Below are 12,902 nucleotides of genomic sequence, written 5' to 3'. Positions count from 1 at the left end.
CTCAGGCCTCATCACCCTTCTGTCAACAGCAAACAGGTTTCTCTTCAAACATTTACCTCATCACACTGCTAGATTCTTACTGCTAGGCTTTTACATCTGACCTTTGGCATCTCTGTAAGAATCCTGAGTTACTAGGGAGAGCTCTGGACAGAATTGGGCAGCTGAATTGCAGTAGTGAGGCTACAGCATTTTTAAGTAATGGTTCTCTTGTTTGTTCTGCTCACTGGAGCAGACAGTGGTTTCTGATTTCCTTCCAAGGAAAAGTGTGGGTACTGGACAACTATGAAGAGAACAGGGGTGAATGTGTGTGTGTTCAAAATTAGGGTTCAGCCACACTTGGAGACAGGGTAAAGAAGCAGGACCTCTCTTGCCCATCCATGTATGAAGATAGAGGGGTTAACCCCCATGATGTTTGCGCTGAAAGCTTTCAAGCTTTGGTAAAATTAATTTGACAGCCCTGTGGGACATCTACAGCTGGACCTCCATGGCAGATGGGAAGATGCTAGCAAGGAAGAGGAGACAGCAGAGATTTCTGTGACAGGGACAGCCATCTCTCACTTGCATTTCTGGAGAGAGTTTTGGTTATGTGCTCTATTTTGTCTGAACTGAGGCTCAGTTTTGTTGTAGTGTTCTATTTTCATACCCTAATCCTTAATCCTGCCCCATTCTTTTCCCAGCCTTCATCTTATTTCTGATCAGTTCCCTTAGTTTCTAGCATTTTCTTGTCCTGTAAAGCTGTCATTTCTACAGTGTCTTAAGCTCTAGGGTCATTGTTATGCTTTTTGTCAGGCCTTCCTTTTGTCTCAGTGACTCCCAAAGGTTCTACCCATCCCTTGAGCCTGAGTTTGCCTGCTCTCCTTGTGCTGGGTGCCACACTAGATTTCTCACCTGGGGTTTGGCAGGTAAATTGAAGAGGAAGCAATCATTTGTTGCAGTAATTTAACAACTTTGGCAAGTTGCATCCAAAGATGAGTCTGAACTAGGAAAGTCGGAAGTTGGGATGAATGACAATGACCCCTACAACATGTTGCATCTGAGCTTCCAGTTAAGAGGTTTCTCATACTGATGCCTGTCCATTTCATGCCTTTTGTAGTTTGTCCCATTCTGCAGGCCTCCGGCTTTCCTTACTTTTTTCCCAAGGCTTTCTCTTGTCCTCGCCTTTTCTAATGCACCCAGACCCCAATAGCAGTCCTGAATCTGTCTGTGTGTGACACAATAACCTATGTGGACACAGAAATCGCTGAAGCCACCTTGGTTATTCAAAGGTGAGAAACAGGCATACAGAATTTTCGTTTTTTGAAACGGAGAAGCTTTTATATGTGATCTCTCTGTGTGACTGTCTCAGGTGAGAAGAACATCCGTACTTCCCACAGTGTGCCAGAAGAAAGACAGAGCACATGCAAGGCTATTGAACTCACCAATCAGCTTTATGCTGGTCAGAAAATACCTCCTAGCTTCTACCAGGTCCTGCAGTCAGCCATGGGCTTCCTTCATATCTGAAGTTACATATACAATACAGTGAGGAGGGCAAAAAAATGGCAGAGAAGGAAAAACACAGGGTCACCACGGAGCTGATGTCCATCGCTGATAGCTGTGCTGCTCTGGAATGACTCAGTACGCTGCTGGGAGAGGTTCATCAGATCATTTACAGAGCCTGTCACCCTGCTCAAATCATACAGGCTTCCCATTGAACCAAGGCAGAACAAAAGTCAATCAAGACTGAAATATGTGGGTCAGACAACCTGAATAGGCAATCAGTTCCTGGGTGAGCCAGGCATATCTCTAAATAAGCTCGTCAGGACTCCTGATGTGAGAGCCTGGGACACAGAGGCTCCCTGTGCAGCTCTCCTGAGCCCCACTGAATGGACAGCCAGTCACAAGCGGTGCTGTGGTGAAATGTGATAAACCAGCTCAGGTCTATTCTTTCTTTTCCCTCTCCATGATCAGGCATTTCTCTAAATGAGATAAATCCTGTCAGAACTGATGCCACTAATAACCATCAGCCGTCTAGTTTTAATTAGAGTTTGCTTCATTAATGCCCCAACTCGTCTCTGCACAGCAGATTAAATAATGTACTTGCAGCTCATTTACACAAACCCCCAAACTGCAAGGCTGAGCTGCAATCCTTTAATTAAACAGCCCAGCTGATCCCTACCGCTGCCTCGGCTCATCAGTCTAAGCCGATTAAAGAGAATAGGGACTAATAAAGAGCATAAACAGGGAAGTGACTCTCATTTCTTCAAGGGACTTGGAGACTCCAGTGGTGATCGGCTGCTTTCTCCTCCTCTACCAGGAGCCTTTCCTCAGCCCACATCACTTCCTCCTGGGACCTGCAAGAGTGGTCCTGCTTTCAGCCTTACCTTGTGGGACAGAAATCCTTTAGGAGACTGAGAGAACATGGGCAGCAGGAGGGCAATACAGCAGGGAAGGTGAAGATAAAGAGGGACATCAATGCACTGAGAAGAGTGACTGCCTGACTGCAGCAGAGACCGGCAACAATAGCCATGCAGCTCAAGCGTGGGGCGGAAGAAGGAAACAGGGCACAACAGTAGAAGGTTGGCAGTCAGGAACACTCTGGGACAAAAGTTTGTCTCTGCTTGTGGTTTGTGATGGTCATTGTTGTTCTTGTGTGGTCTTTGCTAATGTTTGTCCTGCAAGATTTCTGACTCTTTCTTTGCTACCTGTCCAGCTCAAGATGCCTTAGCTTCACCTGGGTGGGGATGATTAGGAACATGCCTAGTGTCTAGCCATTCAATAGAAGACAACTCGATGAGGTGGTTGCAATTATCCCCACTCATCGTTCTGCTTTGCTTCGAGGACTGCCGCAAGCGGTGCTATCATCCTTCTTTCCTCCAGCATGTGAATTCCCTGGGCGGGGGTTACAGCTCCATGAATTCAGCAATGCAAATTTCCCACCTGGTTGCTTAGCTGGGTCGCACCAGCAATCAACGAGACTGGTGCTGAGGCCATGAATATTAGGAGGCAGATTTGATCCCAGAATCTGCCCCCAAGAAGCTCAGAGCCAAAGTACAGTATGAGGCGATGGCAGCAGCAGACAGATTCCTGTTGCTGAACTCAGGGCTTCCCCATTTCAAAGTACGGTGTAAATTCTGGACATGGACCACCATTGTCTCCACTGGATCTGCGCACCACTGGCTTCATGCCATAACCCATCCTGCAGGTCAGGCTTCCACTGGGGGTGCCAAAGACCGGGTTGAGGGGAATAAGGAGACTCCATGGATGGCAGTAGGAGCTAACCCTGCTTCTTTACGGAGGTGCTGATTAGACTCTGGTTTTAGCCAAACCCTATAATTTCATAAAGCAACTGCTCTTTTTTTTTTTTTTTTCTTGCTGGCTTCTGCCTGTTAACGGCAGGGTTTCATTCGAGGGATTTGAATAGCCTAGTAATTGCATTTCCCACTTCTCCCAGTCTCACACAGAGGAGACTGGCATCCCAGAACAATGACCTTAAAATGTGTCCAGCAGCAGCCCAGCTTTAACAGGATTACATACCATTTTCCTTTGTGTGGGGTAATAGGGCTGAGATGAGAAAGATTTGTTTCTATTAGAGTAATGAGAGGAAATGATGGAGTCACAATTGGAGGGAACAGTATATTCATTCAATTGCCTTTCATAGGCTTTTCGGAGCCTGCCTCTGGCTCGCCTGCCATGCTGAATAGGAAATCAGCAGAAAATCACCTCTGCTCCAGTGGTGGGAAAAGTTCTATGTACAAGTTTAAGTGCCTGGGGCTGCTCCACTTTGGCAGTGGACATGGGGATAGCACCGGAAGGCTAAAGGATCATGTCACGAAGGAGACTGGGTGGGACTGTGTGAAGGGCAGGATCAGATCCCAGATAGCTCTTTGGGAAGGGAGGATGTTCCACCTACATTTGTGGGATAGAGAAGGTCCTTCCTATCTGGAAGACGTGCAGATGAGACCTGACCTGCTTTTAAGGCAAAGGAGACAAAAAGTCCTCCCAGGAAGAGGAGAGGTCAGAGATCTGAACAGTCTTCTGGAAGGGCTTCTATGTGTCCTGAGCAGAAGGGCTGGTGTCTGAAGCATCTATGGAAACATCTATGGAAAAGTTGGGCAAGCTCTGCTCATATTTTCCCATAATTTTTCCTCACTTTCCAGTAGGGAGACTGCTGCTTAGATCAGGATTGAAACACAAATAGTGCAACTGGCAAGTGTTAATGATTATGGACCAATTAAATTGTAACTCAATATAGTTTAGACTTCAAACAGCTGTATACTCATTTCCAAAGTGCCTGCTGGATTAGTTGCTGTCACAGATTGGTTACTGCCTGGCATTGCAGCACCAGTTAGTGGTAAGGAGAAATGTAAGCCATTGGACACATCTCCAAGCCAGCCTTCCTCGCAGTTCTGGGGAAATTCCCTCTTGCCCCGCTTCTGACTTACCAAAGTACTCAAATGGAAATATGTATTCTTGTTGGGAGAGGTCCTTTAGGTGCTTGGACAGTTCTTTGTGAAAGTGAATGGACAGGTTTTGGACAGTTCTTTGAAATCAAACCTTCAAACATCTTTCTTCCCAGCTCTCCGAGCTGCATAAGAGTATGCTGCACCCTAAGCAACACATGGTTAAAAAGCAAAATCTTATTTCCTTTTGGAGGTCTGCTGTCTCTGACTCTTTATGTCTCTTTATGTGAACTTTCTGTTTCCATTGAATGTGCATTTGTTCTTCATCCTTTGAAGTCACGCTGGAAGGCACTGGCACAAAAGAGTCATGAATATTATCCACTGCACATTCGCAGCATCACATCCCTCTTTGGCTCCCCACTGCTGTAACCCAGGAGTATTTCTTCTCCCACTACAGCTCTCACTTTGCCCTTGGGTCACTCTAGGTCCACTGACAGTTAGATCCTCCTGAGAAATCCACAAGACTGCTTGGATTGTGAATGCAATACCCTTAAGGGTGAAGCCCATGAAGTTGATGAGAACTGCTCCCCAAGTTGATTCTCCTTTTAGATACCACTGAAGCATCTTGACAAACAGGTGGGGAATGATGATTTTCCGCCAGTATCCATCACTCTTCAAGCATTACTGAAAAACAACTGAGCTACTCATCATTTTGTCTGAACTTGTGAAAGATTGACCTTGCCTTACAGAAAGAATGCAAATCCAGTTCATGAAATGGGAAATTAGCCTTTCTGGTTTGGGATTGCTCTCAGGATATTGGACATATAATCTGGAGGTCAGTGCTTCCTCACAGCTCAGAGGTACTCAGTGGCCCTGGCCCAGGTGTGAAGCACGATGGTTCTAGTCTGTATCAAATCAAATCTATAACCTACCACACAAAACAGCATAACAACTCTGACTAACTGGCCCCCAGCTAGCAGTGTCAAGTGCAAGCTCTTACAATTAGTGGACCGTGGAGGATGAATTCTTCTCAGATTATTAATGCAGAACACTCCAGGTCAGGCTTACAGCACCTGGACATGCCAGTGCAAAGCAAGCTTCTACACCCATGGCCTGTGCCTTGTGTGCTCTGAGCACAAACAACTTTATATACAGAGTTCTTCAGTCTGACTTCTTTCATTCATGCTAAAGTCCTCCACAGCACTGTTTCTGAAAACACACAAGAGAAGTTTGAGCAACATTTCTGCTTTGTTAGTGCATCCTGTTTGTGCTCCTTTTCTCATTTCTTTTCCTTATTGAGGTCACAGGCATAAAGAGAGGATTTTTTCTGCTTCTTAACAGCTCATCTACTTCTTACTCTTTCCTCCCTGTAGACTTAATAATCCTGTTCAAGATACTACGATTGGAGGTTGTAGGGATGCTGTAAACAGGCAGGGATGGCTCAGTAAAGACCACATAAATATTCCCCAGGCTCACAGTTGTCAGAGTTTAGATTTTAGTCTGACACAGAGATGTGGATGAGGAGTTGATGTCTAGACCCAGATTTGAACTCATCCTAAACTTGAGTGTGAGTAGATTCCTTGCTTTTTATGGGTGTTTTGTACAGTCTGGACTAGCAGCTTTAATTGCTTTGCAGGAGCCTAGGTCCACAACCACAAAGATGTTCAGTGCATGTAGATTTAGGGGAAATATGGAAACACAATTGTAAGCAAAAAATTTTTTAGAGAACATCCTTAACATCATAGTTACCAACAACCTTGGGAATCTCTTGCAGGGAGGTATAGTTGGCAATTCTTCTGGTACTATGACCTGGAAGGAATGGCTCTGGAAGCTTCCAAAGAAACAGGAGGTGAGTTTCAGATGCAGTGTGTCAGTCCTCTAAAGGGATCCACCAGAACATTTTGGCACTATCTCCCACACAGGCGTTTCTCTGCTCCTTTTCTCCAACAGCTGGTGCAACCACTTTCAGGCAAGATTGTAGAACATGAGGGTGGGGAAGTATAGTGAGGAATAGATGAGCTGTTCAACAGGGGGAAAAAAAATGTGACAGAAACTGGAATCACCTTGTCACATTGTTTGCTTTATTCGTCTGTATCAACACCTTTCTTCAGGAAGCAGGAAGACGGCAGAAGAGAGAGGCCAAAGAAAACCTGTCTGAAGTATCCTTTTCTGAAACTGCAAAGATACCTGTCAGACATATTTTCTGAGAGCCTGAAGCTGTACCCAGCCATTACATGGCCACATATTATGTCTTCCAGTCCTTCCTGTTCCCCTGTTTCTTCTGTTGTTTACGTGAGTCCTACACTTGAGGAATTCAGACTTGGATTCAGGTGCTCTTCTCCCACATGTGGCAGTGCTTGCTTTTTCTTGGGACACAGCACTGGTAATGTCAGTGAAAGACAATCAATCATGGCCAGGTTTACAGTTGTGGGAGCTACTTTCAGCAGTTATTGAGATCAGTTAGTTGCTTTAATACTAGGTGAATCACTCATGGCTTGCAGATGATCCTCGTGTTCTCTCTCCTATATTGCAAAGAATTTCATGCTGGTAACATGGCAACTTCTTGGTACTGGTGGAATGCAACATAAACACCTACTGTATCCTGTATTTTCTGTGAGATAACACCACAGAGATGCATGAGAAGAGGCTATGCCAGCTGTGGAAATAGTCCTGTATCTAGCACTAGAAAACGGGCACAGACAGTTGATGAAGTAATAGCGGATGGACTGTGGTGGAGCTCACACCCTTCATTCTAATCCTCTACTGATACCATCTGACCTGATCTGCATTAGTCAAGATGCACTCACCCCCAAAACTGGGTCATTGCAGATCTTTTGTACACTAAGGTGTGTTCTGTTGAACTGGACGGATGGTTTCTCTGGACCCTCTGTCCACACACTTGTTCATGGCTTACAAGGTAGAGACAGAGAAGGCAAAGAGATGGAAAAAGCCACTGAGAAAGAAAGGGATACAGACTCATCCCAATGAATAAAACAGTGCTACTGTAAGGAAAATGGATGGCAACCATGCTATACAGAGAAGGAGAATGACAGGAGAGGAGCAGGAAAAGCAGGAAGCTAAAAAATAGTGTAAATGAAAGAAGAAACTGGAGGGAACAAGAACATGTGAACAGGAGATAAATGAGCAGGTCCCTTGGCTGGAATATTCCTTTTCATGCCAGTATTCTTTGGCAGTGATAGCAATGAGGCTGTGACCTTTTATTACACTTTTTCTTGTAGTATGATGTCAATCCAAAGGCCTTTTATCTTTTCTGTGCTCTGCAACACTAACTCACTGCTATGCAGGTTCATCTTCTGACCACCCCCATGGGGCAGGCTCTGTGTTCAAATACAATAACCACTCCTTTTGGAAAAACATGTCTGTGTCCAGAGTTCATTCTTCCACATGTGGCCCTGGCAGAATTTCTTATGCTCCAGGAAGAACTGAAGAGTCTGAGGTGCTGAAGAGGTGCACACTGTACAGCTGCTCAGGCCACTTTATCTAGGCTCTGCAAACAGCTAGATAGCTAAGAGAGAGGGTATAAAAAAGTTGGAAGATTTTGAAACTGTCAGCTGGCCTGTTCAGAAACTGCAGAAGAGCTGGAAACCATGTCATCTTCTGTGAGAAAACATCATGCTGAAGAAAAGTATCAAGACATAAACAGGAGCTGAGTTCAGTAAGATTTTGCTTCTGAGACTGAGGAAACGTAACACTGGCCACACCATTTGGAAGTGTGTTCTAGTAACTTCTAACCATCTCTGGTTGGCACCTTGGTTCTTGGCACACAGAGATCGTACCGTCGTCCCACTGGGATCTGTATTTGTCTAGTGACTAGAGCCATGTGTCACCGATGTCATGTCCCCCACTGGTATGTTGCTGCTTTCCTGTAAACAGGTTGTGACGCTGCTGTTTTTGCCTGTGTATCTGGGTTGACTGCAATCTCTCTCATTCCGTCTTTTGGGGAAAGAGGGAAGATGGGGATAGGCTACCTTGTGTACACATTGCTGATACTCTATTGCATGTCTTTGGGGATGACTGGCGAGATACAACAGATGCCTGAGATTTCCCAGAATACACTAATGTGATAGTGCTAGGTCAAGATGCACAAAAATGGATGGTGCAGAATGGCATTGTGAAAAGTATTGCTGTGCTGTTACAGCACAAGTGGATCTGATAAGCATGTTAGATTGTCTTTAAAAATAGCGTATTAGGCTAGATCCTCCACTGACTTTGGTGCAATCCACTGGCATAATGCTATTCAGCACCAGCTATAGTTTGCTCAAACATGTTGTAGGATTGGTTGTTTCAAGGCAAACTTCTATTTTTCTTAATGATCTTGCCCCAAAAGGTCCATGTCTGAGTATGAAGTATAAGTATGGGAATGGTTTTCATTCTTCATAGGGAAGAAAAGTTTACGTGGCCCTAGGGGTATATGAGCTTGTATGACCAAATGTGTAAGTTATTAAGTCACCCTGTTTTCTGAAAGGGGGAATGTAGAAAAGGGAAGAAGGCCTCAGGGAAGAGAAGTGACATGAAATGGATCAGAGTGTGAGTGAAGCAGCAGTGACAAAATAGGTTAGAACTTGGAAAAGCAGATCTTTGTATCTGCTGCATAAGGCTGTGGGGGTGGCCACTGGATTGGAGAAAGGAGGAAGGAACGCTAACCATGCTGGTTTTGTTTTGGTCTTCTGCCGTAGGCCAACCCAAAATCCTAGATCTGAACATACTGCCAAAGTTAAAATCTGGATCATATCTGATTTCCTGTCTGGTGAATGGTGTTTGGACTGTCTATATTGAGGATGGTGATTTGAGGCTGTGTTACTCTATGCTGAGGAAGACCGGGCTTCCTTCTGCTTGGTTTGACATGAGCAGCGGTCTTCTTCTGGGCTGCAGTGATCATAAGAGATGAAACAGCTGAGATACTAGAGAACAGAAACAAAATTTATCTGGGTTACACAAAGATCTTCCTGTGAAGAAGCTCACTCACTACCATCAGAAATCAATTACCCTGATCCCTTAGGGTAAGGTCCCTTAGGAAGGAACCCAGAGCTGCAGTCCAACCTAGGGTCTGTCACAACAGGTGGGAAAAGATGACCACAGAAGCCCTTGCCTAGGTCTATAAATGTCAAAAGTTGTGTCCCTCACCCATCTCACAGGCAGCTGTAATAGGAGAGCAACGGGCTGAGGGGATATGCAAGGCTTCCTTGCCTTGTAGAGGTTCTGCTGCCTCCCAGCCCTGAATTCATCTCATTTTAGCAGTGAAATTCTATCTTCTGCATGATTGCACCGGCAGGCTTTTGTCAGCGAATTTGGTGATGTTCAAACCTGCCTCAGGGATGAGGAGCCAAGAGATCTGAGTCGAAGTGGCAGAAAGACTGCTGCTGAGAAGCCAAGTTTCTCTTTCCCGGGGTGCTGAGCAGGCAGTTACACTAATGCAGGATGCCATCTGTTTTTTCCTTCTCTAAAAGGTCGTGTTTACCAAACATTGCAGAGGCAAGAGAGGTCTGGGGTTAAAATGAAAGTAATTAAACCCTGCAGAGCAGGGCCCCTCTATGCCTTCACTGTCTGCTTGGTGCTTTTCACACCTCAGTGATAAGCACAGGTGCCCTGTTTGACACAGCCACATGTAACCCCCTCTGCAGTGGACAGACTGTGGGACCTCCTAGTCTAGCCTGCAGAGACAGCACAGCAGCCAGCCTGGGGCATCAAGTACCGAGCCCTGTGCTCCTGCAGATGGTGAAACAGGAGGCATGACTGGGAAGGGAGGAGGAAAGAGGGTCATGCCAGAGAGGTGACCCAAGTGTCATTCTGAGGTGTCACCCAGACACATGTAGGAACTATAAGAAAAAAATCTGCGTGACAACCACACCACCCAGCACAGCCAGCCTTGTACCACAGATCCCACTTCCCAGGCAGTGGGAGCTGCCTCGGCTGTTCCAAGTCACCCTCTGGAGGAGCCTATTGTGTCCATGAAAAAAGCAGAGATCCTAGGCTGCAGGTGGCTGAAGTTACTCATAAAGAGCCTGTACATCAGACACGCAGCCAGCCCAGACTGACACCTGGATAATCATCTTTGCACTGTGAGGGCACAGGGTGCATCAGAAAAGTTTAGCTCCTGTAGTACTGTTCTGTAGCAAAAGGCACAACAACACAACAATGTGGAAATTACACAGCACATGGGGATCATGTTTAAACACCAAATCTGAAATGGAGGCCCTGGCTTTGGCGTGTTGGACTGTGCGGGACATGAGGCATTTGGTACTATTATTAAATTTTCTGTCAGCTCAATATACATGCCACCAAAACCACTTTAAGTAATGTTGAAAAGATGTTGCCTGGTTCAGTCCTTGCTAAAGAATGTTAAATATAATTGATTTCCAATATATTTACCTTACTGTACTGTCAAATCTATTTTACAGGTGTGTGTGCCAGCCTTTTTATGAAACAAATGATATGTTCTGGGATGGGTAATGAGCTTTATCATTAATTCCTCTCGGGTAAAACTAGTGTGAGAAGATGGCTTGATGCCACTGCTTTGCAAGGTGTTACGTGAATGTAGACAAAATCAGAATCGTGTTCCTATATTTGTCTCTGTTGGGGGAGACTGTCTGAGAAAGCTGCAGCTTGGCTGGCAGGGGATGATTTGCCAAGATCAAGTTCCAAGTTCTCTGTCTCTCTGGCAGGAGAGACTTTTGCCTTCCATCATTTTCAGCATGCTCCCAGAGAACACTGCCTCCAAGTCACTCTAAAACCTGAACTTAAAAGCAAATAAGAAGCAATTCTTTTGGACTCAGACCCCCAGCACGTTAGAAATCTCTGAACCTTGAAAAGATCCCATAATATATTACCGAGCCTGTCTCAGCCATGTTCTTATCAAATTCTGATCAGCCCATTCACCATATGTTATGGGTATCCTTAGGGAACACTGAAATGAAATAAAAATAAAATAAACTGAAAAGGCACTTTGGACCCTGCTAACTCAGCAATTGATTTTATATTTTTTTCTGAGTAGGGAGAGGAGAAAGGACAGGGGAAATGCTGAAATGTCTTAAGACAGAGGAAGCACAGGTTCTTGCAGACTTGGGATCTGGACTCTGTTCTCTTGACATTAGCTAGTGACCTCTTTTTCTAATTCTCCATATGGCACTGTAAGGATTTTTTATCCTGGCATCTCTGAAGCTTTGAAGTCTCACATAGCTCTAAAGCCATGATAATACTAATAGCTTACAGCACTTTAGAGCATATATACAATAACCAACTGATCCTCAAAAGGACCTCTGTGAAATGGATTCATAAATTTTTGTGGTCGTTCACAACTAGTCCGTGTAGTCTTTGCCTCAGTTACAGGTCACAGTCCTGCACACTGACCTTGAACACCATGAAGAAGGCATTTGGTAAGTTATACATACAAAACAGTGGTGTGGTCTTCTCCTGGAGTAACACAAGGACACAAAGAGGAGGTGAGACCAGCCTCTGTAGTACTTTTGCTAACACCTGACATCCATAGCTTCCTCCTATCCAGTTAGCTAGATGATTGCATGACCACTGTAGCTTCCAGCAGGGCATCTGAGCATCCTCTTCTTGAGTGTCTGATTTCTTATACCACTATCCGAGTCCAGAAGAGCCACTGCTATTTTCGTTACTCTGTTATTGCTCTTATTTATCTGCAATATTTTTTCTTGTAGGAGAGAAGGAGCAAAGAAATGAGTTTTGTGTCTTGACCACATGGGAACTGTGTAGCTCTGGAGTGATCAGTGAGAAAGCTGTTTTAATTTCTTACAGGACTAACATTACTGTCCTTGAGTAGTTCTCCTGGCCCTAGAGCCCTGTTTAGTTACTCGGCTACCCTGTAAACACCTTTCTGAGAGCTCTGAAAATTACTTGTAGACCATGAACTGAATCTGGTATTTGACAGTGGTGCAATGGAATGTAATGTCTAGAGCATCCATTTTCTGTTTTCCTGCCTACAGGTCTAGCTTGAAATTGTCTTGAAGTATTTGGGGGATAAGGGGCTGCATGTTCTTTCTTGAGTCATCAGATATGGGAACGTTCAAGTTGACAGTCAAGATCCAACAGATAACCATGCTTCAGCAGGCAGTTGGAAGCACAGGTGTGTGTTTCCACCATCAAGGAGGTGGTAAGGAGTATGCAAGAAAGTGCACCATCCTGATGCTGTAGGAACTGAAAAGCAGTCAAATTTCTCCCAGGACAGAGTATGATATGACAACTCTGTACAGACTTGGGGAGCTGATACTACTAGGAATGGGCTGATGGGCTTCTCTGGTTTGATAATGTACTTACTATCACTGATTTGGGCTTTAGGTTTCCAAAATACCTGGAAGTGAGAAAAAAGGAAACAATAAAAAGACCTCTACATAATACCATTTTTCCTCTATCATCTCCCTACATCTTTCCCTCAGTGTACTCCTTATAGAAAATCTTCCTGAGAAATCTGCACATAGAAGCTGAATATCAGAAATCTCACTTACCTACGCTGGACAAAAATATTTATGGGTGCCCAGC

At 44.8% G+C, this 12,902-nt stretch overlaps 1 protein-coding gene across 5 annotated transcripts in view; it reads left to right on the top strand.

The window, feature by feature from the left end:
- The window catches only part of IQSEC3 (IQ motif and Sec7 domain ArfGEF 3), a 106,878-nt gene that overhangs the window by 47,030 nt on the left and 46,946 nt on the right, over window positions 1-12,902 (top strand). The gene's annotated exons all lie outside the window — the stretch shown is intronic.

The sequence above is a fragment of the Falco naumanni genome, chromosome 5 (genome assembly GCF_017639655.2).
Source record: "Falco naumanni isolate bFalNau1 chromosome 5, bFalNau1.pat, whole genome shotgun sequence".
Classification (NCBI taxonomy): Eukaryota; Metazoa; Chordata; class Aves; order Falconiformes; family Falconidae; genus Falco; species Falco naumanni.
The sequence above is the reverse complement of the archived record's forward strand: the minus strand, read 5'-3'. Positions and strand labels throughout refer to the sequence as shown.